The following is a 24,593-nucleotide window of genomic DNA, read 5'->3' as shown; positions in this document are numbered from 1 at the left end:
GGTGAACATGATCAGGGTTTCTCTCTCATCTGGAAAGGCACATGGCAAACACAGCATCATCTGCTACCTTCCTCCCCAGGCTCTTGTTTCATGAAACTCTCTAGGATATGCTTTTCTTCTTCATCCATAAGAGTTGCTGGCTGGTGGACTCTCTGCTTCATGGTTCTGTGGCATTCTTTGCTCTCTCAGAATCTTGTGGCTTTCTCTCTTGTTGTTCTCTCACTGTTTCCAAAGTGCTTCTTCTTTTAAAAGACTCCAGCAAAACTAATCAAGACCCACCCGGAATGGGTGGAGACTTGTCTCCACCTAATCATGTTCAATACCGCACTTGATTGAGTGACATCTCCATGGAGATAAGTTAGCCAGTTTCCAACATACAGTACTGAATAGGGGTTAGAAGAAACCATTGCTCCCACAATGTTGATTAGGATTAAAACATGGCTTTTCTAGGGTACATAAACCTTTTAAAACTGGCACAGCACACACTGAAACTTTTACATCTTTCATGTGGTGCTTAAGCTGCAAATTTGAAGTCTTCAGTTCATCCCTTTCTTTTATAACTGTATCCAGCTATCTAGGAACAACCAGCCAACATCATTATACTTTTTTAATTCCACAAAACTCTGTTAAAGTGTCAAAGACACTGTCACTCAGAGGCTTACCTCTTTTTTTTTTTTTAATGGACAGGCACCAGGTATCAAACCCGGGTCTCCAGCATGGCAGGCAAGAACTCTACCTGCTGAGCCTTGGTGGCCCACCCAGACTTGCCTCTTATAAGCATACAATTGCAGAATCAAATGGTGATATTTTGTGTAGTTCCACTGGCAACTTGTGCTATGAACTGTCAGTGCCATCTTGATTATTTGAAACAGAGTCATTAGTGCCTTTGAGTCTAATCAGAATAGAAAAACATTGTAAAAACCCATTTTCAAGATTCTGTTTCTCAAGAACCATTCCTAGTACCAGGTGTAGTTGTCTGTTTCTCTAGGGAAACAGAACCAACAGGAGATATTTGCAAATATAAGTAGCTATAAAAGTGTCTTCTGCAACCATGGAGATACAAAAGTCCAAACTCCCCAGGGCAAGTTGTAAGCCAGCAACTCTGATGAAGGTCCTCAATGAATTCCCCAGGAGAAACTGGCTGCCCAAAATGGAGAGAGAAATTCTCTCTTCTGACTCCTCCTTTTAAGTCTCTGGCTGATTTGATTAAACTATATCTCACTGAGGAAGGCACTCCTCTTATACAACTGCAGATGTAATCAACTGCCATAGACGAAATCCATGGGATGATGATTTAGGTTTCACAGCAGCAAAACAACTGGGCACCATCACTTCACCAAGTTGGCTCCTAAACCTGACACAGAGAGTCTCCACAGATAAGATAGACCCTGATCAGATTTCCCCAGACCAGACAGGGCCAGGTCCCACGAGGAGGGTGTAATCAGTATCAAGTTTCCCTTAGGGTGAGACCCAGCTGATTATCTAACTTTCCTGTGCAGCATCTAAACTGTGTTTTTCCTATCCTGCCCAGCAGGTGGTGCTTATCAGCCCACAGCTCTCAGCTGGCATAAAGTGGTGTGGTGCTTTTCATTCTCAGCAGACCCTGTCCTGCCAGGGGTGTAGCTGAGACAGAAACTGAGGCAGAAATTTGGCCTAAACTGTTTCTGTTTGCCAGCCCTTGGGGTTTGAGTTCTCTGAATGACAGCCTAGTCTGGGCCATACTCCCTGCTTTTCTTAGGGGAAGATACACCCTTTAGGGAATTATCTCCTTCACTTGACTCCTTACTTTGTCTCTGAGACCTATCTTAATTCAGCCCTTGCCTGGGTCAGCACTGACAATTAAAAATGCCTGAGGCTTTCCCTAGTGAGCTACTTAGAATAGTTTAAAAAGGGGGGAGGGAAGAGAAAAATCCCTTTTCAAAGCCAGTCCCTAGCTCCCAAGTTTCACAAGTCAAGAGCTGGAGTTGGGATCCAGCTCCATGTGCTCCTGTTTTTGGAGAACAGCTCTTTTCCAGTATTCTGAGCCCAGCTGGCTCTACAAGCCTCCATTTATGATGTTGTTGTTGTTTTTTCCCATCAGCTCTGCCTCTTCTCTGCTCAGAGAGAACTCGAGTTTCCTTTCCTGCTTGCTGTGTGTTTCTCTGTGCTCAGAGCTTGTATTCAACAGTCCAGATATGTTAATTAAAACTGCAATTGGAGCTTGGTTGAGCTATCTGCTCTTGCTCCTAGCAGAGACTGTTTCTTTTTCCTCTGGGGGAAGTGTCTCCAACAGAGCCTGCTGTGCCAGTGGGGAGGGATGCTAGCATCTGCAATTTAGGGTTTTACTTAGAGTTTTGTGCTGTATTCTTGGCTCTTCCACCCATTCCAGACTAGACTATGATGTGTGTCCAGTGATGGATATCTCCAAAACAGTTGTTACAGATAGTTCCTGGCTATTTACTAGCTGTTCTAGAAGATTAACTTTATTCCACAACTCCCTACAGCTGCCATCTTGCCCCACCTTCAACAATATGCTCCTACAGTTCCAGGGATGGTGACATTAATCACAGCTCAGGGAATCTGAGAATATTCTAGATGGAGTAGTATTTGAGGTGGGTCCCACCCAGACTGAAGTGACTGATAAGGTAAACCATGCTATTCACCTCTACATGAGAAGTTCAAGGTCACTATCCAGCTCTGCTCCTCCAAAAAATAATTGATTGAAGCAAGTTGCAGTGGATATGAGCTTTTCTTTTGTAAAAACTGAAAAGGAGCTTTTCTAGTAATTTAATTTTTCTGTCACTTAATAAGGATGGTAGTGTACTCCCTCTTATCTGCTCACAGTTTGCTCTGGGTGCGGGACAGCACCTGGTGTCATGGGTGAACACCAGCCTGTGGATCAGATCACTCTGTCTGGCTTCTTACCTTTGCTGTGCGCATCAATCCATTGAAGTGCTGGACTCAACGATCTTCATCCCTATCAGCTTTATCCTTCTAGAAATCAATGAATGTTGGATGGAAAAATGCCATTCAACAGTTCAAATGTTTTACAATAGTGAGAAAATGGTCATACTTCTCCCCCTTCCCAATTCTAATGCCCTGATGAAGTGGAAAAACTGACCATGAGAAGCATGGCATGTAAGCTCCACATCTCACCTTCCCCAACCTCTTTAGGGTGTGCTTCTAGATAATATAAGCTAAGCATGGAAAAATTCTACTTATCCAGGTTCTCCCTTTCTTGAGTAAAGTCAGAGATATTGATGGAGAGGGAGACATAGGAAATGTATTGAATTATGAAAGCTAGTTTTAAACAAGATTCCCCTAATGTATTCTGTACAGGAGTCTAGTGTGGTTGACCTTCGAGCTTGGTACAGAGAAGCCTTTAGGTTGCACACCCTAAAATGCAGTTCTTAGTATTCTCTGTTTTAAAAAGCTTCAATGAATGCTTTAAGTTTCAGATTGAGGGAAGATGCCAGGGGTGAGGTGAAGAGGAAAGCAATGTCCATCAGAAGTTTTTGTAGGATAAAACTTAGGGGGTAACAAGCCCCATAAGTATGGGAAACAAAGATTTAGTGTGAGTGTGTAACTCACACATTTTTCAGCAAAATCACACATGATTTTTAGTAAAGAACCAACATGTTATTTAAAGATCACTAATAATCAGAACGGAACCTATGAGTAGAATCTGTAAAAATAGATAGAAAAACAAAATCCCCCCATTATCATCATCATAACAAGGATGGAGTGGGGAAGAAAAAAAAGTCTTTAAAACAGATGAAAAATATGAACCATGAGAGGAATTAGCCATAGGACCAGGGAAACGGTACGGATTCACTTTACCCTAGAGTGGCCAAGAGGTTGGCCTTGAGAAAAAGTATAGCTGGACAATAGATTTCATAGGAGACTATAAAGTTTCAGAGAAAAATTATAAGGCAATAGAAAAAGATGTGAGTGAATGAAGAGATCTCAGGAAAGAAATAGGAGAGAAAAACATCACAGAAATAATGAATATGGCTGAAAATAGAATCATGTCTATAGTGGGCAGGTTTGTGGAAATCACCCAAAAGAAAATGGAAAAAAACAAACACATAACACATATTATAGAAATCTCCTAGATATGGAAGAGAAAAAAAGGAGAGCCAATATATACTACTTGACATTTTTGAGAAAGAGAGTAGAACAGAAATTATTTCAATGATATTTCAATAATTTCAAAAGAAAAATTTCCTGCAATACAAACCTGAATCAGCACATTTCAAGGTAACAGCTGGTCCTAGTAAAGATTGGCACGACACAGTCAACACTAAGCTATCTTCAGAATATGAAATAAAGATTTATATGTTATATGATGGAAAAGAAATCTAGTCACTAAAAAAGGGTAGAGTCTGGTTTATTTCAGACTTCATTGCCAAAAAAACGGTGAAGGAATGCTGACAAAGTTCTAAACAGAACAAAGACATGCTAAATAATTTATTACCCAGGCAAGTTCAAGCCTAAAGGCAACAGATAATCTCAATAATGCAAGTATGTATGTAGTACCTAGGAGTAATTCTTGGAAAACATTAATCCATTGGGGATCAAGGCATGATTCAAGATGAATGTAACCAGTTTATTGATTTGAACTAGAAACCTCCAAAAAGAAATGTTCCTTTATGTTCTCCAAACATTGCCTTCAAATAGTCCCAATCAAACCTTCCTTTCTTGCTCTTTTAACAACAGGAACAAGATGGGATCTTGGCCTGATCCCATCACTTTTCCATTACTTTCAAGTATCCAAAATCCATTAAAATTTCTTTCATTCTATTCAATTTAACTCTATTTTCTTTCTTTCCACTTCCAGCCTGGGGATCCATGGCAAAGCTTTTTGTTCCATCTTTCTTTCCTTTTTCTTTCTTCTTCTCTCTTCCTGTGTCCTCTTCTTTCTGGGTCCCTTTCTCCTCTGGTGCATTGTTGTGAAAAGGAGAGATGGGGAAAATGGAATGAACATTTCTTAAGTGATGCCTTGGAGTGTTCTCTAGGTTATTAATGCTTCTGTGCTCTCTGGGTAATAGGAATCCAAATGTTGGAGGCCTATGTGTGAGTTCTTTGGGGACCCTTTAAGGACCTCTCCCTTTCCCGGCAAGTAATGGATCTATGGCAAGACCTCTTCTGACTCCAGCTCAGTTTTCACCCTTGGTGCCCGGCCTACTTCACAGCCTCTTGCTGCTGAAATCCTCTTGCCTGGCAGGCTGTCTCCTTAAATAGGATACTCCTGAGATAGCTCAGTCTGGCTCCCTCCTTCACTCTGGCTCCACTGATTCCCAGGAAACTCATACGTCTTGGCACTTAAATATCTAAAGTCTGATGGTTCAGCCACCACCTGCAATCTCTTGCTGTCTTTCCCAAAATTTCTTTTTCTCAACCTCAGAGAGACACAGAGAAGAAGATCAGCAGCATGAGTAGATGCCCAAAGGGGAATGGGAGGGTCACCTGTGTTTTATTTTCAGGCACCACAGATCTCTTTTAGGGGTTCTCGTACATCGCTTTTAATTTGGTTTACAGTGGCGGGACTGGGGTGAGGATGGGTGTGCATGTTGTGGGTGAAAAGCTCATCTCAATCCTCTTAGCCAATCCCGACCATCTTCCCAGGATTCTTTGTCTCCTGCGTATGTAGGCTGGGTGGGGATCAGGCTGGAGATGGTGGCAGGGCCAGAAGTGCCGTCCCTCTTGTGAGTTCTGGAGGAATATGTTGGGAGTTGCTTAGCACTTCTCTTTCAATGCAGGGGCATGTCATATCTATTTAAAATTTGGGAGCTTTATCTCCAATTTGAAGACAGCAGGTGAAGTCCCATTGGACATCTGCTTCATAAAAAACTCAGGTATGGATGGAGAAGCCATGGTCAAAGCCCCTGGGGTGAACCTGAATTTATTTTAATAGAACTAACTGTTGAGATTTTAGTTCCAGAATATAATGGAAGAGTTTTAAATCTTGAAAACATAAAAACAGTGGCTAACCAATGTTGGGAGTTAGAGGGAAGAGATATGGAAAGAATGAAAAGTGTTAATTTTTTTTTTTAATCTTTCACTGCAAGGAGACAATAGATATTGTTTAGAATTGGATTGTAGGGTTAAAATGAGAATTTCCACCTCTAAGTGTTTTTTTTTTCCCCTCTCTCTTTGTTTCTATGCTTTTAAACTTTAGAGTCATGGTTCTCAATCAGGGATGACTTTTCCTCCCAAGGGACGTTTGGCAATGTCTGAAGATGTTTTTGATTGTCACAACTGAGGAGAAGGTGCTTCTGCCATCTAACGGGTAGAGGCCAGAGATGAGGCTAAACATCCTACAATGCACAGGACAGCTCACCACAATGAAGAGGCATGGCTTAAAAATAAAATATTTATTGAGGAAAAACATTTTTCTGAAGTTCAGCAATTTATTCAATATTATGACTGCATTTTATTTGTTACTGTGAAGTAGAATGCGATTGAATACTGTAAAATATATAGCTCTTTTAGTATAATCCTGGCTTTATAAAATCATTCCCATTTCTTCTACCTATACATGTACTTATGGAGATATCTGGAGTGGTGTTCACAGGATGATAATGATGGATATTTCTGGGGAGTGAAATCTGGAGTGATTTACTTTTCTCTTTCCTTTGTTTTTCTCCTGATTGCTTAAAGTTTATTTTTATATAACGACAAAAATAATGTTCAGAAAAGCAATGAAATTGCTCTTCTTCTCTGTAAGAAAAGCAACAGCATTAACAACAAAATCCCTTCAGTAGGTCTCCACATGGCTCAGAAAAGAAGCCCAACTCATCTCCTCCATCCCCTTGTCCACACTGAAGTAAAAACGATACAGAGAAGGGTAACTCAGGCCGACCGTGCATGTGTCTGCATGGTTGAAGCATGTCTTGGGGCTGCCTATATCATTTCCTCTGAGGATCGAAATGGACAGGTCAGTCCTATTTTAACCTTGTTTCCACCAGGTCAAGAGTGAAAAACACACACCAAAAAAATAATGCCTCTGAATACGCTTCAATAACTTCTTATCCTCAGTTACATCCCATTCAGGTGAGGGTCTGTTTGTACAAGGAATTGCCTCATTTTCTGCTTCATTTTGCCCATACTGACCCATTCTTTGCACATGCAATGGAGACATGCAGTGGAGTGGAGGAGGGAAAGAACCCTTCTGGCACAGTTGCTGCACTCTTTTATAGTGCAACAAAGCTCTTTCATCTCTGTGCCTTGGATTTGCACAAAAGTCACAAAAATTATATTATGTCTAAAAAAATTCCTCGAATAATTTCCATCTTGTGTATGGAACAATGGTTCTTTTTAACTTCTAAAAGTCTAAAAAAAAAAAAGAAAGTAAATCTTTCTTTATGGGCACCAAAGCAAAGCATATGCACTCTATTTGGAGAATGCAAATGCCTCAAGCTGCAGCATTTCTTTCACCAGCTCTCAGCAAGTGGCCATTTAGTCTTAATTGCTCCTCACAGCGTAGTCCAATTAAGAATGGGCATCAGCAGGGTAAGGGCTATTTGTTAATCCATAAAAGGTATGAGAGACAGTACTTGTTTTGCCTGCGGTTTTTATTCACATGTTTGGGTGAAAATCTAAACAGCTGGAACTCTCTGCAAGTGATATGTGTGTGTATTTAATCTATTGGTTATGGGCAAGACAAGTGTGTAAACGTATTTCACAAAAGGCAACTTTTTCTCCCAGTACAAAGGATAACTTTGTCAAGATAGCACTGCAACCAGCAAAGGAAATGGTAGTGGGGAGCAGAACTAGCTTAGAAGAGAAAACCTCTGAATCAAGGAAAGAGCTCTGCAACGTGAAGATATCTTTAGTTCTTGGGCGTGCATTCATTTGCCCTAATCTAAGCATTCATTTTCAAAAATCTATCAGCATACATTGTTGTGGGCTGTGGTGTTTGGTATTCTTTTTAAATACAGATTTTATTTTTTGAGAATTTGCTTCCTGTACATCATTTCGATGTGGTTCAAGGACAAATACACATCCTTTTCTGGGGACAGAGTAAACTGGGAAGTGTGAAGTGTGGACGTGAACGTGAGCCTCTTGTCATGTGATAAAAATAGGCAAACAAGGGAGAGAATATATATTATGGCACTGTTAAATATCCTCAGCTAGCTCAAAGTTTTTTCCTGTATGAAAAATAATCCAATGCACACCAGCCATCCTGAGGGTGTCCTGGCGATTTCTTACAGGTCTAGAGGCTGTGCTTTTCGGAGAAGAGGAAGGTAGAAAAGACATTTGAGTGATTTGCCCATTTGGGCTACTCATGAAATCCCAGGGTTATGCAGCAAGATAGGTTGTCTGGAAAAGTCAGATTCAGGTAGTGTTGGGAATTTGAGAAGGTAAGAAGAGAAGACATTTGCCTCTCTTGGAAATTAAGAGAATTTTATTCATAGCCATGGCTATCTTTGCCTTCCCAGAACAGAGTGAGACTGGATGCTAAGTATTGCCCAAAGTTTCCATGTTTTTGTTGGGCTTTGAAGACAGGCAGAGCCATCGATTCCTGTCCTTCCTTCTCCAATTTCTCTGTCTCCCATACTCCAGTTCCCTGGGGGATTCTGTTCTAGTCATAATATGTCCAACCTCTGTGACCTTTCCTATACAGGCCCAGAGAAAGGAAGGAAGACTGGAGCAATTATTCCTGCATCTGGGCTGTTCATTAGTCAATCAGCCTGATGAAGCTGGGCCCCAGATTTTCTTGTTCTACAGCTCAGTGAAGGCCCTTTTCTCTTTGGTTTTGTTTTTACCCTCTTGCCAATTGTTAACCAACATAACTCTATTGAGTGAAACCTTTGCTGATATCAGGACCTTACCTATCATCAAATTAATGATGCGCTGGAAAGTACACGCACCCACCTTCCTCTCCATTAGCATCTTTGCTGGCTGCTGGCTTCAGATAATGATATTTACTCAGCTCATTGAAATGTCACACTTAGGATGGAGCCCTATAAATTATTATTGTGCTGATGTTATATTGTAAAGATAAAGGTCAGATCAGAGCTCAGATAGATCCACATGTGTGATATATTTCTGAGAGTAGAAAAACAAACTATTGGGTCTTTCCATTAAAAGTACATTACAAGTGATGAAGGTAGACTATTTTTTTTAACAAAGGAAAAGAAAGAACTACAGAACCAGAAGTTCTTGGAATAAATAAAAGTAAAGGAGACTTTGGCTCATGTAAGGTATGTAAAGACTTACTCCAATTTTCTGCACATTTGACAGTCCTTTAAAAATAATTGGCCAAAGTGAAAGGCCAGTGACAAGTTCAGGAAGATGAAGGGAACTGAGAATGGACCAAGACCCAGAGATGGCATGGGTGCTTCTTTTACCACCCCTCTCCCAGGACCAAAATGGATGTCCACATTCCCCTTAAAGGCTGTTTGGTGGCTGGGAAGACTCCCATTTTTGAACTGAGCACCTTTTGCACAGGCAAGTCACAAAGCACATGCTGTTTTATCTTGAACTACAGATTTCAGAGCGCAGGACCACTAGGACTGCCTAGAGCCTCAGCCCAAGGAGGCAACTCGGCAAGGAGAGAATGATAAATGATGATATTAAGCACTAGAGGTAGTCCTCCAGTGTGGACTGAAAGTCAGGGCCTGTCGATGGTGTATTAGCTGCACTAGCTCTTTGAATAAATCACAGACTGAGTGTTGTTAGCTGTCAAGGCAACAGTTCTCCCTAGCACTTAATAAAAAGACCCAGACCATCTACATCAAATGATATTCCTTCCATAAAATTTTGCTTTTGGGCTTTGAAAGAATCTTCCATGCTCACCTCCATTTTTCTTGCTCACTTATCCTTCAAGGCTTATCTCTACAAGGAAAATGATGTTTGAAGTTTTCCAAACCATTTGAAGAAAATCTGGTGGATAATCTTTTTCTTGCCTCTTACATTCTTGTGATTCACCTTATTCTTTTTTTTGACCTTCTTTGAGTGAATCTCAGTGCCTTTATTTTAATAGTCTTATTCTTCCTATATTCTCCTATGGATTTTAACTCATTCAAAATAATTACCAGCACTAACTCCATGTGCTTACCATGTACTTGGCATTGTGCTGGATATGGCAAGGAAGAAATAATTTGTGTTTGCTATTATTTGAGGCATTTGCTAATTTTTTTAAGCTTAGTGGGAAGAAGAAAAAATATCACTTAAAAAACTATAAATAATACACAAATTTTGGAATAATTAGTGCATATTCAGGTCTATTCCACATTATTCCACCCATAACAGAAGTTATCTGGTTCGCTTTCATGTTTATTTTAATATTTCTTGCTCACCTTTCTCAATATTTACAGAAAAAAAAATGGAAGAAAAATGTCTAGCTGTCTCTAAGTCTGTACCATCACTTTTTCTTTGGTTCTGTCTTAAAAAATTTTTTTAAAAACAGTTCATTGCAGCTGTTAGGAGGTTTGTCTGAACAGAGCATGCTTTGTCTTTAAGGGAAACAAAGAATTAAATTATGGAACTGTAGAGAGCTTGCCACTGGCAAGAATGAGGAATAGAAGAGCTAGAGTTGACGTTCTTTCTCTCAATCTCTCTGTCTCTGTCTGTCTGTCTGTCTCTCCCTGGCTATTTCTTTCCTCAATTTTTCCTGTGTTGTTTCTATTTTCCCCTAGGTTGGGTGTTTTTGACCCATCAAAGAGTTTACAATCCTTTTCAAGAGATGTGAACAGTAAATTGGAATTCTAGCAGTATCACAATTTCTTTACTCTGGACCATGATGCTAAGTTTCAAACCAGAAGCTGGAAGATGAGGACCTCTAAAGGTAAGCTATTTTGGACTCATCTTCATTCTTTCATCATTCTTTTGTAAAAAGAAATAAAACAAAATGGAGTTACTATGGCTAAGAAATTTAAAGTGAAGTTGAGAGTTCATTCTGGAGGTTACCCTTCTGCAAATCTCAGCCAGATATCACAAATTGCCAAAGTATGCAAAGCCTCAACAAAGAAAGTTCCTCAGAACCAAACCTTAAGGGCATCAGGACAGCAAAACATATTTGGAGCACCCCAAATATTCACCACTCACAACTTATGTAATATTTTCCTTTTAAAATCCTTGCCTGGAAGTGCCAAGAAGGAACACAATTTGGGTAGCTACCTGAACATGTGCCCCCAGAATTGATATTCTATGACCCCAGATAAATGCTTTGGTTGCCTTGCAGTTTAGTTTGTTATTTCTCGGTTGACAACTTCCACAAACATTTTTTTAGGTGCCTAATTTTGCAGGCACAGTTGTAGATCTGTATGATCTCTCAGTGAACAAAACAAACCAGAATTCTTGCCCTCATGGCTATTACTTTCTGTGGAGGGGTTGACAAACAATCAATAAGAAACCTATAATGAGTTAATTATTTAGTATAGTAGAAGGTGGTACACACTATGGAAAGAAAAAAAGAGAGAAAAATAAGGGATGGGGGTGCATTGCAATTCTAAAATATGGTGCAAAGTTGGCCTCTTAGACAAAACCCCCCAGCTTGTGTTGGCCCCATAAATGCTCACAAAACTGTACCAGGGAGACTATTTGCCTGTAAAGGAAGAGGGAGATGTTTGGAGGACTGAGCCATAATCAGCTATGCTGTGGACCGCCTTCACATAATGCAGGCGGAGTCACTTTTTGTAAAATGAGCCTCTAAGTGAAGAGTTGGGACAAGGAATAGAGTTTTTATCTATTTCCTCCTGGTGTCAAGAAAATTTCGGTGCAGAGCCGAGTAGTGCAGGTAAAGACATCATCGAATGAGAATGCACTGTGAGTGGGGTGTTCTCTATTTCCTAGTACAGTTTACTCTGACTCCTTTTGGTTGATGCCTCATTTCTTGGCCACTAGGTGGTATCCATATAAAACTGTACTTTCAATTTAGAGATGCCTGTGCAAAGTATGTTGCAGGGGTTTCTATAAAGAATTTAGTCCACCCACTTCAGGATGCTAAGTCTGTGTGTGTGTGTGTGTGTGTGTGTGTGTATATGTGAATAGAATTGGTCTTTTTTTGTTAGTAAAAGATATTATCTATATGCAAAGTGTTGTACAACTTTTTTTTATTTTAATAGATAATTTACAATCATTGTCTTATTCATATATTCAGTTATGTTAATAATTAGAGTTGGTAATATTTCCAAGCTGTGAAATAATGATGCTAAAACATGTATCTTTTGGTGAAGTTGAGAGTAAGGCTTTTTAAAATCATGTGGTCACTCATAGCATTTCTAATGGAGACTGACTATTTAATTCTCTTCTTTGAGGGAACGTGGAGTCTGATAAGGAATACGTCAGAAATGATTATGGAAAAGCAAACCGCGAATGTGTCCCGAAAGAATAAGTATATCTTTGGGAAATGAAAAAAATCTCCTGAATTTCCATCCTGTCACGCATTAAATTGAGCGCCATTTAGATGAGCTAACACCCTACGCAGTGCCCAAGTTTGATGTTTGAAAGCAGATTTTCTCCTCTTTTCTTCTGAAAACAGCTACTGTTTCCCAATATCCTGTTAGTGTGATTTAGGAGATTTCACAGACCTGGAAATAGGTCGGTGGTAACTTTTTCAAAATAAGAATACATCTTTAAGGATCAGTCTGTATAATAAAAAATATCTATTGGAGGGAATAGATACTGCTGAGAGATAGATGCCTGTAGGGGCCTTGGGCAAAGAAAAGGGAGCTGATACTTTTCTTGCATGAGGAAAAGGGAAGACCCTGAGCTAATTCACATTTCCCAAGCATTAAATATTCAGGATGTCATCAAAATGTGCAAAGAGGAAAAACAGGAATTGCTTAGGTCCATTCTTTGGCCCCCAAACACCTTTTGCTGTCAGAGACAAACGCTGCCTTTACTGGTGGATAATTTCTGATTTATCTGTGCTTTCCAGCTTAGCCAGCAAGCCTATCTCTATCTGTGCCTGGGATTCTGAACTCTGAGTTATAAATCCTACTCTCTCTGACTCATTGGTTGGTTCTGGTCCAGGCATTAACTCCCTAATTCTCTTCCCTCATCCAAGAAATAAAGATAATGCTACTTGTTTCCAACACAGGAGTGTGTGTAAAATGAGTGCTTTTTAGGGGGAAAGGATTAACTAATACCCCAATTCTAGTCTTATCGGCATATATAGAGAAAAATTAAAAGATGCTTTAGAAGATTATGACATTTACATAGAACGTTAAAAAATTGTATGGGTCTAAGTACAAATATAATAGCTGCTTTATTTTTGTTGCCCCATCTGAGGCATAGCTTTGTGTCCTAAAGAAAACATTTGATTAAAATCTTTTAAAGGGTCAGAAGCAATTTTAGAAACTTCTCTTTTCTTTATGGGTATATTACCTTGTGTGATCAAAGCACAGAGAAAGTTCTGGATTTGTAATTTACGCTATTTTTGCCTGGAATGAAGATTGATACAAAGTTTTCATTCTCTCTTTCTAAATTGAATAGTCTGTGTCGTTTGTACCCATGTATATAATAAGGGATTTGGTGATGATGAAAATTGAAAATTTTTTATTCATCTATTTTCTTTCCTACAATATTATTTCTTTGCAGGGTTGAGGTGATCAAGTTGGCCCTCAATTTCTTTAACTAAAGGAATTTACATTGCGGTAAATCCAGATTATTCAATGACTGATGATTAAGAAACAGTTTATTCATCCCCTTTATACTTCTCTTTCTCCTAACTCCTTAATTTTAGAGGGACGTTGTTGTGTACCCCAGAAAAGCCATGCTTTAATCTTGACCCAGTCTTGTGGGATCAGACTTATTGTTTAGGGTGGAAACCTTTGATTAGACTGTTTCCATGCAGATTGACCCACTCAGTTGTTTGTGGCCTTTTGATTAGATTACCCCATGGAGATGTTGCACTTCCGATTGTGGGTGTGCCTTTTGATTAAATGGAGATGCGACTGGATTAATTTACTGGAGTCCTTTGAAAGGGAAAGCATTTTGGAGGATGCTCAGATGCTTGGAGGACAGTAGCTTCAGAGCCAAAAGAGATGCAGACTAATTTGAAGATGTTTGGAGTGCTGAAAGAGAGAGCAGGTGCCTAGACATGCACATTTGGAGATGCAGAGCCCAGCAGACATTGCCATGTGCCTTCATGAGATGCTAAGCAAACCAGAAGCCAGAGTTGTGTCCTGGAGGAGCTCCATGAAGGCCCACAGATGCTGAGAGAGGAAGCCACTGGTGTCAGAAGCTGGAAGCAGGAGTACCAGGAACAAGGCCAGCAGGTGCCAACCACGTGTCTTTCCATAAGGCAGACATCAGCCTTCAATGAGCCGAGGTATCTTTCTCTGGATGCCTTAGTTTGAACATTTGTTTGCCCTTAGAAATATAAACTTATAACTTTATAAATTCCTTTTATAAAAGCCTATTCAGTTCTGGTATCTTACTTTCCGGCAGCATTCAGCAAACCAAAACAGACTCCATGAAGGAAACGTGGATATTGGATTGACTAAATACAATAGACTTGCAGGTTTCCTGTAAAGTGGGTTTCTTCACAGATAATTGAAAATTGCTTACATCTAGGATCTGTGCTCCCCAGCTCCATTTTTTAAAATTTAAATTAACTTATTTAATCACTACCACCACCACCCCATGTGCATTTTTTTTAAAACATTTTTAAAAAGTTTTTATTGATAAAACAATGTACAAGCACATACATTCATAACATACAAACATTTCATACATGGTGTAGAATCAATGGCTCATGATATCATCACATAGTTGTACATTCATCAGCATGATCATTTTTTTAGAACGTTTGCATTACTCCAGAAAAAGAAATAAAAAGAAAAAAGAAAATACTCTTATACAAACCGTACCCCTTACCCCTCCCTCTCTAGTGTTTCCATCTACCCAATATATATATTTTTAATTTTAACATTTGTTCCCCCTATTATTTATTTATTTTTAATCCATATGTTTTACTCATCTATCCATACTGTAGATAAAAGGATCATCAAACACAAGGTTTTCCCAATCACAAAGTCACATTACAAAAGCTACATCATTATACAATCATCTTCAAGAAGCATGACTACTGGAACACAGCTCTATAGTTTCAGGCACTTCCCTCTAGCCTAACATACTTTTAACTAATAAGGAGATATCTATGCAATGCATAAGAATAACCTCCAGGATGACCTCTTGACTCTGTTTGAAATCTCTCAGCCACTGACACTTCACTGTGTCTCATTTCTCTCTTCCCCCTTTCAGTCAAGAAGATTTTCTCAATCCCTTGATGCTGAGTCCCAGCTCATTCTAGGATTTCTGTCCCATGTTGCCAGGAAGGTTTACAGCTCTGGGAGCCATGTCCTACATAGAGAGGGGGAGGGCAATGAGTTTGCTTGCCATGTTGGCTGAGAGAGAGAGAGGCTACATTTGAGCAACAGAAGAGATTCTCTTGGGGGTGACTCTTAGGCCTAATTTTGAGTAGGCTTGGTCTATCCTTTGCTCCCCTAGCTTCTATAGTAAGTAAGAAGTTTGATTTTGATGGGTCTGTGTGGTAAATATGCTTCTAAGATGGCCTCCAATTATGCCCACCTTTTGGCATTTATGCTTTTATCTAATCCCCTCTTCTTGAGTGACTTACTTCTAATCAGTAGGATATAGCAAAGTGGTAGATGTCATGTCTATGATTAGACTACAAAGATTGTGACTTCCACATGGGCAGAATCTCCCCGTTGCCTTCTCTGCTTACACATTTCAATGAAGCTGCCACATTGGAGAGGCTGATGTGACAAGGAACGGAAGGTGATCTCTGGTCAACAGCCAAAGAGGAATTGAAGCCCGTGGTCTAGCAACCTTTGAGGAACCGAATCCTGCCAATAACCATGTGAACTTGGAAGTGGATCCTTCCCTAGTCAAGTCTCGAGATGACTACATCCCAGCCGAAACCTGGAGGACAGCCTGTGAGAAAACCTAAAGCAGAGGATCCAGCTAAGCAGTTTCAGAATTCTGACTTCTAAAAACTGTGAGATAATAAATGTGTCTTGTTCGAAGCTCCAAGTTTTTGAGTAAGTTAATATGTGGTAATGGATAACTAATAGATAACTAGTACAGTCTGTTACTATAATTTGAAACTATCCTGATCACTCTTGTCAAAAAAAAAAAAAAAAAAAAGAAGAAAGAAAGAAACAACCTGATAAACTCATTTATACTGAAGGGTTTGGAAATGATATATAAGCCTTGTCAGAATACAGGGCCTTCAGAGAGAAGGCAATGCTAACATAATGGAATGCATGAATTATGGCAGAATTTTAGGGTCAGAAGCAATAGTGTGATATGTTCTTTTTCAGAATGGAGAAACGTTTTCCATTAAAATGATAACATATGTAATCACCTCTAACTCATACGTATAAGACAGGTGCTGTTGTCTTAAGTTTATTTTAAAACATAGTCATATTTTGATTAAGTTTTAAAGATAGGATTAGTAAAAAGGGACATAATCCTGAGGCATCTCTCTGAAGGGAAGAAGCTTATCTCATTTATGAGATATTTTCCTTTTTGGGCATGAGGAAGGACTAGTCGTGGAAGGATCCAGTGGTAAATAAAAAGGAATGATCACTGTGATCCTTCTCTTTCCCTGGCAAATGCAGGAAATCTGAGTTTTAAAACTTGGTAGGAGACACAATAAAGGTAACCCAAACCCCTTCTAGGTTTAGCAGGCAGCGGATCTAGGTATGAGTCAATTAAGGGCTATAAAGAAGTTGTAGGACTTTAAAGTTCCAAAATAAAACCATTTGAGCAGTGAATAAGCTTGACAATTTGAATATCAGTACAAAGAAAGGAAGAGCCAAGGAATAGGAGGCAAATGGAGGAAACCCATACAAGGATTAACCCTGGCTAATTCAAAATAAGCCAAGAAAGGTATATTAGTCAGGTTTTTCTAGGGAAACAAAACCAACAGGAGTTATCTGTAAATGTTATGAGATTTTATAAAACTTGTCTCATGTGGCTGTCAGGAAGAACAAGTTTAAATTCTACAAGGCAGCCTGCAAGCTGGGAACTCTGATGAAGGTATTTGAGGAATTCCCCAGGAGAAGGGTGGATGAAGTAGAGATGGAAATTCTTCTAACTTCTGAAATCATCACTTCTCCTTTTAAACCCTTCACCTGACTGGATGACACTTTTCTCGTGGTTGAAATCTATCTCCTTGGTTGTTTGTAGATATAATTAGCTATAGATGCACTCAGTTTACTGATGACTTAAGCCCACAAAATGTCCTTATAGTAACAGTCAGGCCAGTGCTTGCTTAACCAAACAAGTGGACCACCTTCACCTGGCCAAGTTGACACATGAGCCTAACCATCACAAAGGGCTTAAGATGCCATGCAAGAGTGTGTTTCCTCATGCACGGAGGTAGAACCAGTGTGATGACCCATGATTGAAAACTGGAAAATTCTTGAGAAAGATTTTCAATCCAATTCAGTCGATGCAGCCTTCTGAATTGCACTCTATGTAGGTGATCTCATTTAACTATGATTCTTTTTATGAATTTGTTGTTTAAAAACAATTTTTTTGAATAGAAAATATTTTCAAAGTTTTCCCTTCTACTCTTGTCACCAAGCCATCCAGACCACTGCATCAGAAGCTACCAAGTAAGCAGTTTCTTGTTTGCCCTTATAGAGGCATAAGAAACACATTTGAATAAATGCATGGATGTAATCTTTTGAAATAACTTTAAAATATCCAAATAATAGCATACACTATTTTCTGCCTTGCAATTTCCCCCTTAACAATGTATCTTTGTGAGTGCCCCATATCTCACATCTTAGGGCTGTACAGTATTCCATTGTACTGAGAGTCCATATTTTACCTACTGATTGGTACTGATAGATAGATCATTCCCAATCCTTTTGCTATTATAGACAATTCTGCAATTAAACGTCTTGTAATTCTCTCTCTCTCTCTTTTTTTTGGTTGGGAGGTGGAGCATGGTTCAGGAATCGAACCCAGGTCTCCTGCATGAAAGGCGAGCATTCTATCACCGAACCACCGTGCACCTTAAAAGTCCTGTAAATACTTCATTTTGCACGTGTGAGTGTGTCTGTGGGGTGAATTTTTGGAGGCCACTACTGAACCTAAGGGTACCTGCATCTGATTATTTAGATAGATTCTGCCAAATTACTGCTGCAAAGTTTTTACCAATTTACGCTCCAACCAGAGGTGTATGGGAATGCCTATCCTTCATACTCTTACCAAAACTGTTGACTGGCAGATGGAAAATGGTATCTCAGTGTAACTTACATTTTTCCTAGTAAAAGGATGTTTTTGTATGTTTAAAAACTGTAAAATTGTGTGTTTTCTGTGACTTGATTGAGTCCTTTATCTACACACTTGTTAGTTTTTGTCTATCAGTTTGTAAAGATTCTTTATATATTAGGAAAATTAGGGGTTGGCTACAAACAGTTTTCTTACTGTTTTGCTTTTCATCTTACTTCACTGGCTTTTGGACTGAGGGAGATAAATATCATTTATTGAACAATTCATTTTTTTTCCCCCACAGAGTTGAAACACCACTTTCGTCATGTCTTAAATTTGTATTTGGGTATGTTTCTGGTCTTTTTATTCTATTCCATTGGTTTCTCTGTCTATTCAAGTCCTTTTATTACTGTAATTTATAAACTGTTTTGATACTTAATAAGTTAAAAAATTTCCCTGAATATTTACTTCTCCATTTGAACTTTAAAATCACTTTGTCTCCTTCCAAAAAATCCTAATAGTGATCTTACAGAGATTGCATTATATTTATAGGACAACTTAGGGAGAATTAACATCACAATGATGTTGCATTTGCTTTTCCAGGGATATGTTTTGTCTTTTCATTTTTTCAAGTTTTCTTTTGGTAGCATGAGAGTGTTTTTATATAGATCTTGCACATTTTTTTTTTGCTAAAGTAAATGAGGTCTTTTCTTCCTTTATTTCTCTAGTTGAAATTGTTTGTCCATATGAAGGCTACTTATTTCTCTACATTAGGTTTGTATCTTCTGACACTTCTCATAGAGTCAAGTAATTTTTCAATCACATCTCTTGGACTTTCCAGGGAGAAAATCACATATAACCTTGCAATGATGTTACTTTTCCCTATTCTACAATTTTTATATATGTTAGCCCTTTCTTTGATCTAATTGTGCCATGATATTAATTAATTGTTGTGATGTTGGACAAACATTCTGTTCCTGATACTGAAGGCAATACTCCGGGGTATCCCAACAAGGATGATGCTGGCCTTTGGATTGAGAGAGATAAGCATGATGACATGCATTGATCTCATATTGTTAAGCACTTAAAAAAAATCAAGAATGGGTGCTGAAATATATTACAAGCTTTTTTCAGCATTTGTCTAGGTGATCAACTATTTTTATCTTTTAAAATTTACTAATAGGATGAATTATATCAATAATATTGTAAATCTTTGTGGTAAGTTGGATGGTGACGTCCAAAGCTATACACATGGAATCTGTAAATGTTGCCTTGTGTGGGACTTTGCAGGTGTGGTTAAATTAAAGATTCTGAGACGGGGGATTATTCTAGATTATTTGGGTGAGCTCTAAATGTGATCACAAGTTTCCTGTACAAGTGGGAGGTTGAGGGAGATTTGTAAGTAAGTTTCTACACTGTTGGCTTTGCAGTGAGAGGAAGGGGCCCTAAGCCAAGGCATGCAGGGAATGCAGCTCTAGAAAATGAAGACAGCGAGGAAATGGATCCTCTCCAAGAGCCTCTGGAGGGAGGGCAGCTCTGCCAGCATCCTGATTTCAGCCCGGTGAGCCTGACTTCAGACTACTGACCTCTAGAATTTTTAAGAGAATGAATGTGTATTGTTTTAAGTCACCAAGTTTGTGGTGATTGGTTACAGCAGCCATGTGGAATGAATACAGTGCTAAATATCACTCAATTATTGAACCTACCTTCCATTCCTAGAATAAGTCTTATTGGTTATGATGAGTCATTCCTTTAGTGTGCAATTAGATGTTGTATTGTACTCATGGTTGCATGTAGTTTGTGTGTGAAATGTGTCTGTGTGTAGAATCAATATTTTGTTTCTTTTGGTTGAATTTCTCAGTTGCATTGTATTTATGTTTAGCTGTTGTTATAGAATTCTACATTTACCAGAAGAGTAAAATTGAAATATTATAGTACACTATTTGACTACATTAACCATGTCTATTGAACACTTAGTTCTTTATGAAAGGCAGTATAATATTGCAGTTATAAGCATAGTTTTTGAAGCTAGAAAGTCTTTTCTACTATTAGTTGTGTGTTTTCATTCCTAAAGGGAAAAAAATTCTTTGCTCTCTGTTTCCTAATCTGTTAAATGAGATGATAATTGAACTTTTCTTATTTAGCTGCTGTGAAGATTAAATGAGAAAATACAGGTAAAACACTTAGAACAGTGCCTGGCATACAGTGAATGCTGTATAAGTGTTTTACCATCACTATTAATACCGTGCTGTTATTTTAACATAATGCCTTAGTCCAGGTATCACTGCAGTCCTGGTGGCAGAATATGTATAACTAACATTCACATGAATATAAGACATGCAGCTTTCTATGGAAACCACCTGTTGCACAAAACCCTAGAAAGGGAGATGTGGCTTGAGCTCTTCTCTTATCTCTTGCCCACCTGTCTCCACCATAGTTGGTTGTTTGAGTTATTCATTGCTGTGAAGCAAAACACTCCAAGATCTAGTGCTTAAAACAACAATTGTATTACTTCTCAGCCTTCTGTGGGCCCAGCTGGGTGGTTTTCCTGCTTAGTGGTGTGGGCTGAGGTCACTCATGTGATTGCACTTGGCTGAGAGCCAGGCTGAGGCTGGAATGTCCATGGTGGCCACTCATCCTCAGGGCCTTTCTCCATCTGGCTCCTCATCATCCAGCAGTCCTTCCTGAGCTTGTGTATAGTCTGGCGGCTGGCTTCCAACATGACCAAAGAAGAAGATACCAAGTCTTTCAAGTGTCTGACATAGCATCACTTCTGACCTTGTTCAGAAAAGTGCCAAGGTCAGATCCAAGGGGCAGAGAAATAGACTCTCACCTCTTGATGGGAGGAGCAGCATGTGCCTGCAGGGATGGGAGGAATGATTGATTAAATATATAGACAATATGAGACTGTGTAGCACAGTGGTCCATCCCTCTTGGAGCTAATACAAAATGGCTCAAGCCTGGAGATCTGCTGTAGTGTCACACTGTCCAAGGAAACTCTTGCATCCTTGCCATGCAAGATGCAACTAATGGTTTGCTGGCATTTATCCTCTGGTGTGTTTTGAATTCCCCTTTCATCCCCCAGCATAGGAAGTTCTGCAGTCCCACGGATTTCAGCTGGACATGATCAACAATCCCCAATGTATTGGAGGAGATTACTGTTTGGTCTACCCCCAACTTTTGAGTAGCTTGAATGATTCTCTTACAGTGTCTGTCCTTCCCTTGGTTTTCCGGAGGGGAATCACCCACTTCTCTCCCAACTGGGATAAACTCAGGCAACCACCATCAGCAGTCAAGTTGACTAACCAAGGGCTGTAGAGTCACACTATGTAACTCTACAATAATTTCCCCTCCTGTTTCCTTTCTAACCTGAGTCCCCTAACATATGCAAGTGTCAGAGCTGGAATCCATCTTAAGGTTGGTCTTGTTCAGTGATTTCCAGCTTTGCATCAAGGATCATTAGAGACTTTATGGCCCTCTTCTCCCACTTTAAGAGCAACAACAGGGAGGAGTAAGGGGGAGGGAAGTGGGTGGGTTCATTGCTTTTCCTTCCCTCCTCTTTAAGCAGTTCTGCCTTTATGTATTTGCTGTGTTGGGTTTTCACGTAGATGATGTTTAAACTAGAGTTCCCCTGATGAAACCAGTTTGAAATCTTTGAAAACAAGATCCAGGGAGGTTAAAAATGTATTCAGGCAGAGCTGGCTCAGGAAGCAGACAGACTGGGCATTTTCTGGGGCAGTGGTCTAAAGAGAGTGCTAAGCACATCCCTGGAGGTGTGAGAAAATGGAGTAGATAACATTTGCCAGACTATTAGGTGATCAAAGGAATACGAGGATGAGCTGTGTGAGTGTGGGGTGTGACAACCTCTAGAGGCACATTGAGGTAAAACTGGGGTCATGAAGTGGACTTCGAGGAAGATGGAGCCAGGACCCTGCACATTTCTGATGAGAGTGTTCACATTTGGAGTTTTCTTCTCCCTCTTGCTACAACCAATGCTCAGCCTTTCCAGCCTAAATCTTGGACAGGCACTTTAAGAGTCTAGGTTTTTACAGGACATCCAATTTTCAGCCCATTCTTAGCTGACCATGAGTCTGTCTGGCTTGATGGCTCAGAAACTCAGCTGGTGGTTGAGCCAGAGTGAGGCACCGAGTCTCCAGGCCCCTATTCCAGGGCCCTTCTCACTCTATGAAACTTCTCATTTATGAAGAAATTAGGATAATGACAGTTATTTATATGCAAAGGACATACATAAGAAACTTATCTTCACACTGCCCTGTTTCTTTCATCCAAATAAATTAAGGATGTAGTTTCTCTCTCTTTCAGCTATTATGGGGCTTGCTGATAGAGTGTTTATGACCCTTTGGATGAAGGCCTAATGTAAAACAAACTTGTATTAATAAGATATTACTAATATTAATCAATATGAAATGCAATAGTGTTCTGGGGTGAGGAAGTCAGGAAAGAACACTGTTAACTCCTCTGGGATGTGCAAGACCAGACACTTCCCAATGCTTCTTGTTAAATACTCAGCCTGGAAACGGTCCCCCAAAGTGCAGTAAAACATGCAACTATAATGTTTGTGTTCGGTTGAAATTACAGCTTGGCAAAGCTCTAGCACATCTCTTCAATCACGAAAACAGTGAGAGATGTTAAATTTCATGTAATTATCCAGTCAGGATGGAAGCCACAGCACGTTCTGTGCTTCATGCTATCACAGCTGAAAAAGGTCAGGGTTCATATATTCCTAGTGTGTAGGCCATATTCTAATTGAGCTTCTTAATGCATCTGACAAATGGGAAATAGCTCATTTTGACCCTGGATGTCCTGTCTTTGGTTCATATAACCTAATAACATGAGATTATTACTTTTGTATTTTATACGGGTCTGTAATAAAGGCTCTCGTCCCGAGGATAGCAATCATACATCTTTGTTTTTTATATATTTCCATTTGGCTGTCAGGAGCTCATAGTTATGGGCACTCTCTCATTAAACCAACAACAACAAAAAAACCATGGTTATAATATTTTCATTTTGCAAAGCAGTGCACTGGGTTGCAAGGGAGTTAAGCAACTTCTCTGAGATCACGTAAGCCGTGGGTAGAACCGGAAATCAAGCCAGTCCTCCTAATTTGCAGGGTTTTTCCAATTTTTAAAAAACCATGGAATTTTTTGAAGTTTAAAATCAGATGCTACAGAGCCCCAAAGCCACATACCTTTCCTATGTATCATTTTTCTTGTCTACCAGTTGCCATTCATCACAAACAGCAAGTGCCAGTTTGTGCAGTAGAGATAGAATTTGTTTTCTATGGGGAAAACCAATACACTAACCAAAGTCAAAGCCAAGCCAAAACCAACTCATGCCACCATATGGTTATTGAGTCCATATGGTCAGCATTAGTTTCATGAACATAACTCTAAAGACCTAAAAAGAATAGTACTACCTATTGAGAACCTACAGGCCCCCCCATAACTCTTCACCCTCAAAATAAAAGCATTATGAAATTATCCTAAACTGAATATTTGTTAAAGATCTCAAAATGTGGTTACTCCCCTTTTGTCTCCTTTATAAGAGTTTTTTCTCCTTTACCAGTCCTGTTGAACCTGCTAGTTCTTGGAGTTATATCTGAGGCTCTCCTCTCATCTCTACTTACACTCCCTCCCTGGGCTACTTTTCCTACTTCTATGGCTTCGATTGCCATAAGGATGCCAGGCAGGTACTGTCTGGGGCAACTATTCTGGAGTTCTGGAGGCCACATGAACACTGGATCTCATCCAGGCATAAGCAGGAGGAAGAGACTGATCAGGTAGGGTGAAGAGCATTCAGCTGCTCTCTTTGTGAAAAGGCAGCCAGTGCCCATCCTCCACTCTCATGGTGAGCTGCCCTGAGGTCCAGTCCCTAGCTATCTCAGTGGAGACAGAAAGAGATATAAAAATCTGCTTTCCCAAGAAAAGGTGTGGGTACTTGGGATCACTGATCACAGCTTTTGAATAGCAAAGATACATCACTGGGTCCTAGCTTTGAGCTATTGTTTCAACCTGCCCTAGACAAAGGCAGTGGCAGCCATTGTTTCAACCCTGTTCACAGCAAGGGCAGAGGTGGTGGAGAATTAGAGAGGTAGCTCTTCCTTTGCGGCTATGGGGAATAGTTAGCTGAAGGACTGCATTTGCTGTGAAGGCCAGAGAAGCACAGGTTTGGGAATCCATCAAAGGATTTTTTGGCATCCTTTCTGATCCCCTCCCCCATTTGGAGTCAGTGGGTACCACCTTCATGGGTCCCTGGCCCTGTTTTGACTGGGAAATACTGACTTGGGAAAGTCCTTTCTGGTGTGACCCTCTTCCCAGAATTTGTCCTCCAGGCAAAAGCAGCTAGAGACAACAGAAAGAGTGTAAAAAACCTATAAAGGCAAA

General features: G+C 39.7%; 2 long non-coding RNA genes across 2 annotated transcripts in view; both read left to right on the top strand.

Moving 5' to 3' along the window:
- Positions 1–6,359, top strand: part of LOC143646276 (uncharacterized) — a 59,802-nt gene extending 53,443 nt beyond the window's left edge. The window contains exons 3-4 of the long non-coding RNA XR_013157439.1: positions 5,742–5,837; positions 6,161–6,359. This is a non-coding gene — a long non-coding RNA (uncharacterized LOC143646276). The remainder of the gene's footprint in view (positions 1–5,741; positions 5,838–6,160) is intronic.
- Positions 6,360–6,750: 391 nt separating this feature from the next.
- LOC143646275 (uncharacterized) overlaps positions 6,751–24,593 on the top strand; it is a 31,455-nt gene continuing 13,612 nt past the window's right edge. Inside the window, exons 1-2 of the long non-coding RNA XR_013157438.1 lie at positions 6,751–6,919; positions 10,626–10,774. This is a non-coding gene — a long non-coding RNA (uncharacterized LOC143646275). The remainder of the gene's footprint in view (positions 6,920–10,625; positions 10,775–24,593) is intronic.

This window comes from Tamandua tetradactyla, chromosome 9 (genome assembly GCF_023851605.1).
Source record: "Tamandua tetradactyla isolate mTamTet1 chromosome 9, mTamTet1.pri, whole genome shotgun sequence".
NCBI classification, from domain to species: Eukaryota; Metazoa; Chordata; class Mammalia; order Pilosa; family Myrmecophagidae; genus Tamandua; species Tamandua tetradactyla.
Note: the sequence above shows the minus strand (reverse complement) of the source record. Positions and strands in the feature narration are given on the sequence as shown.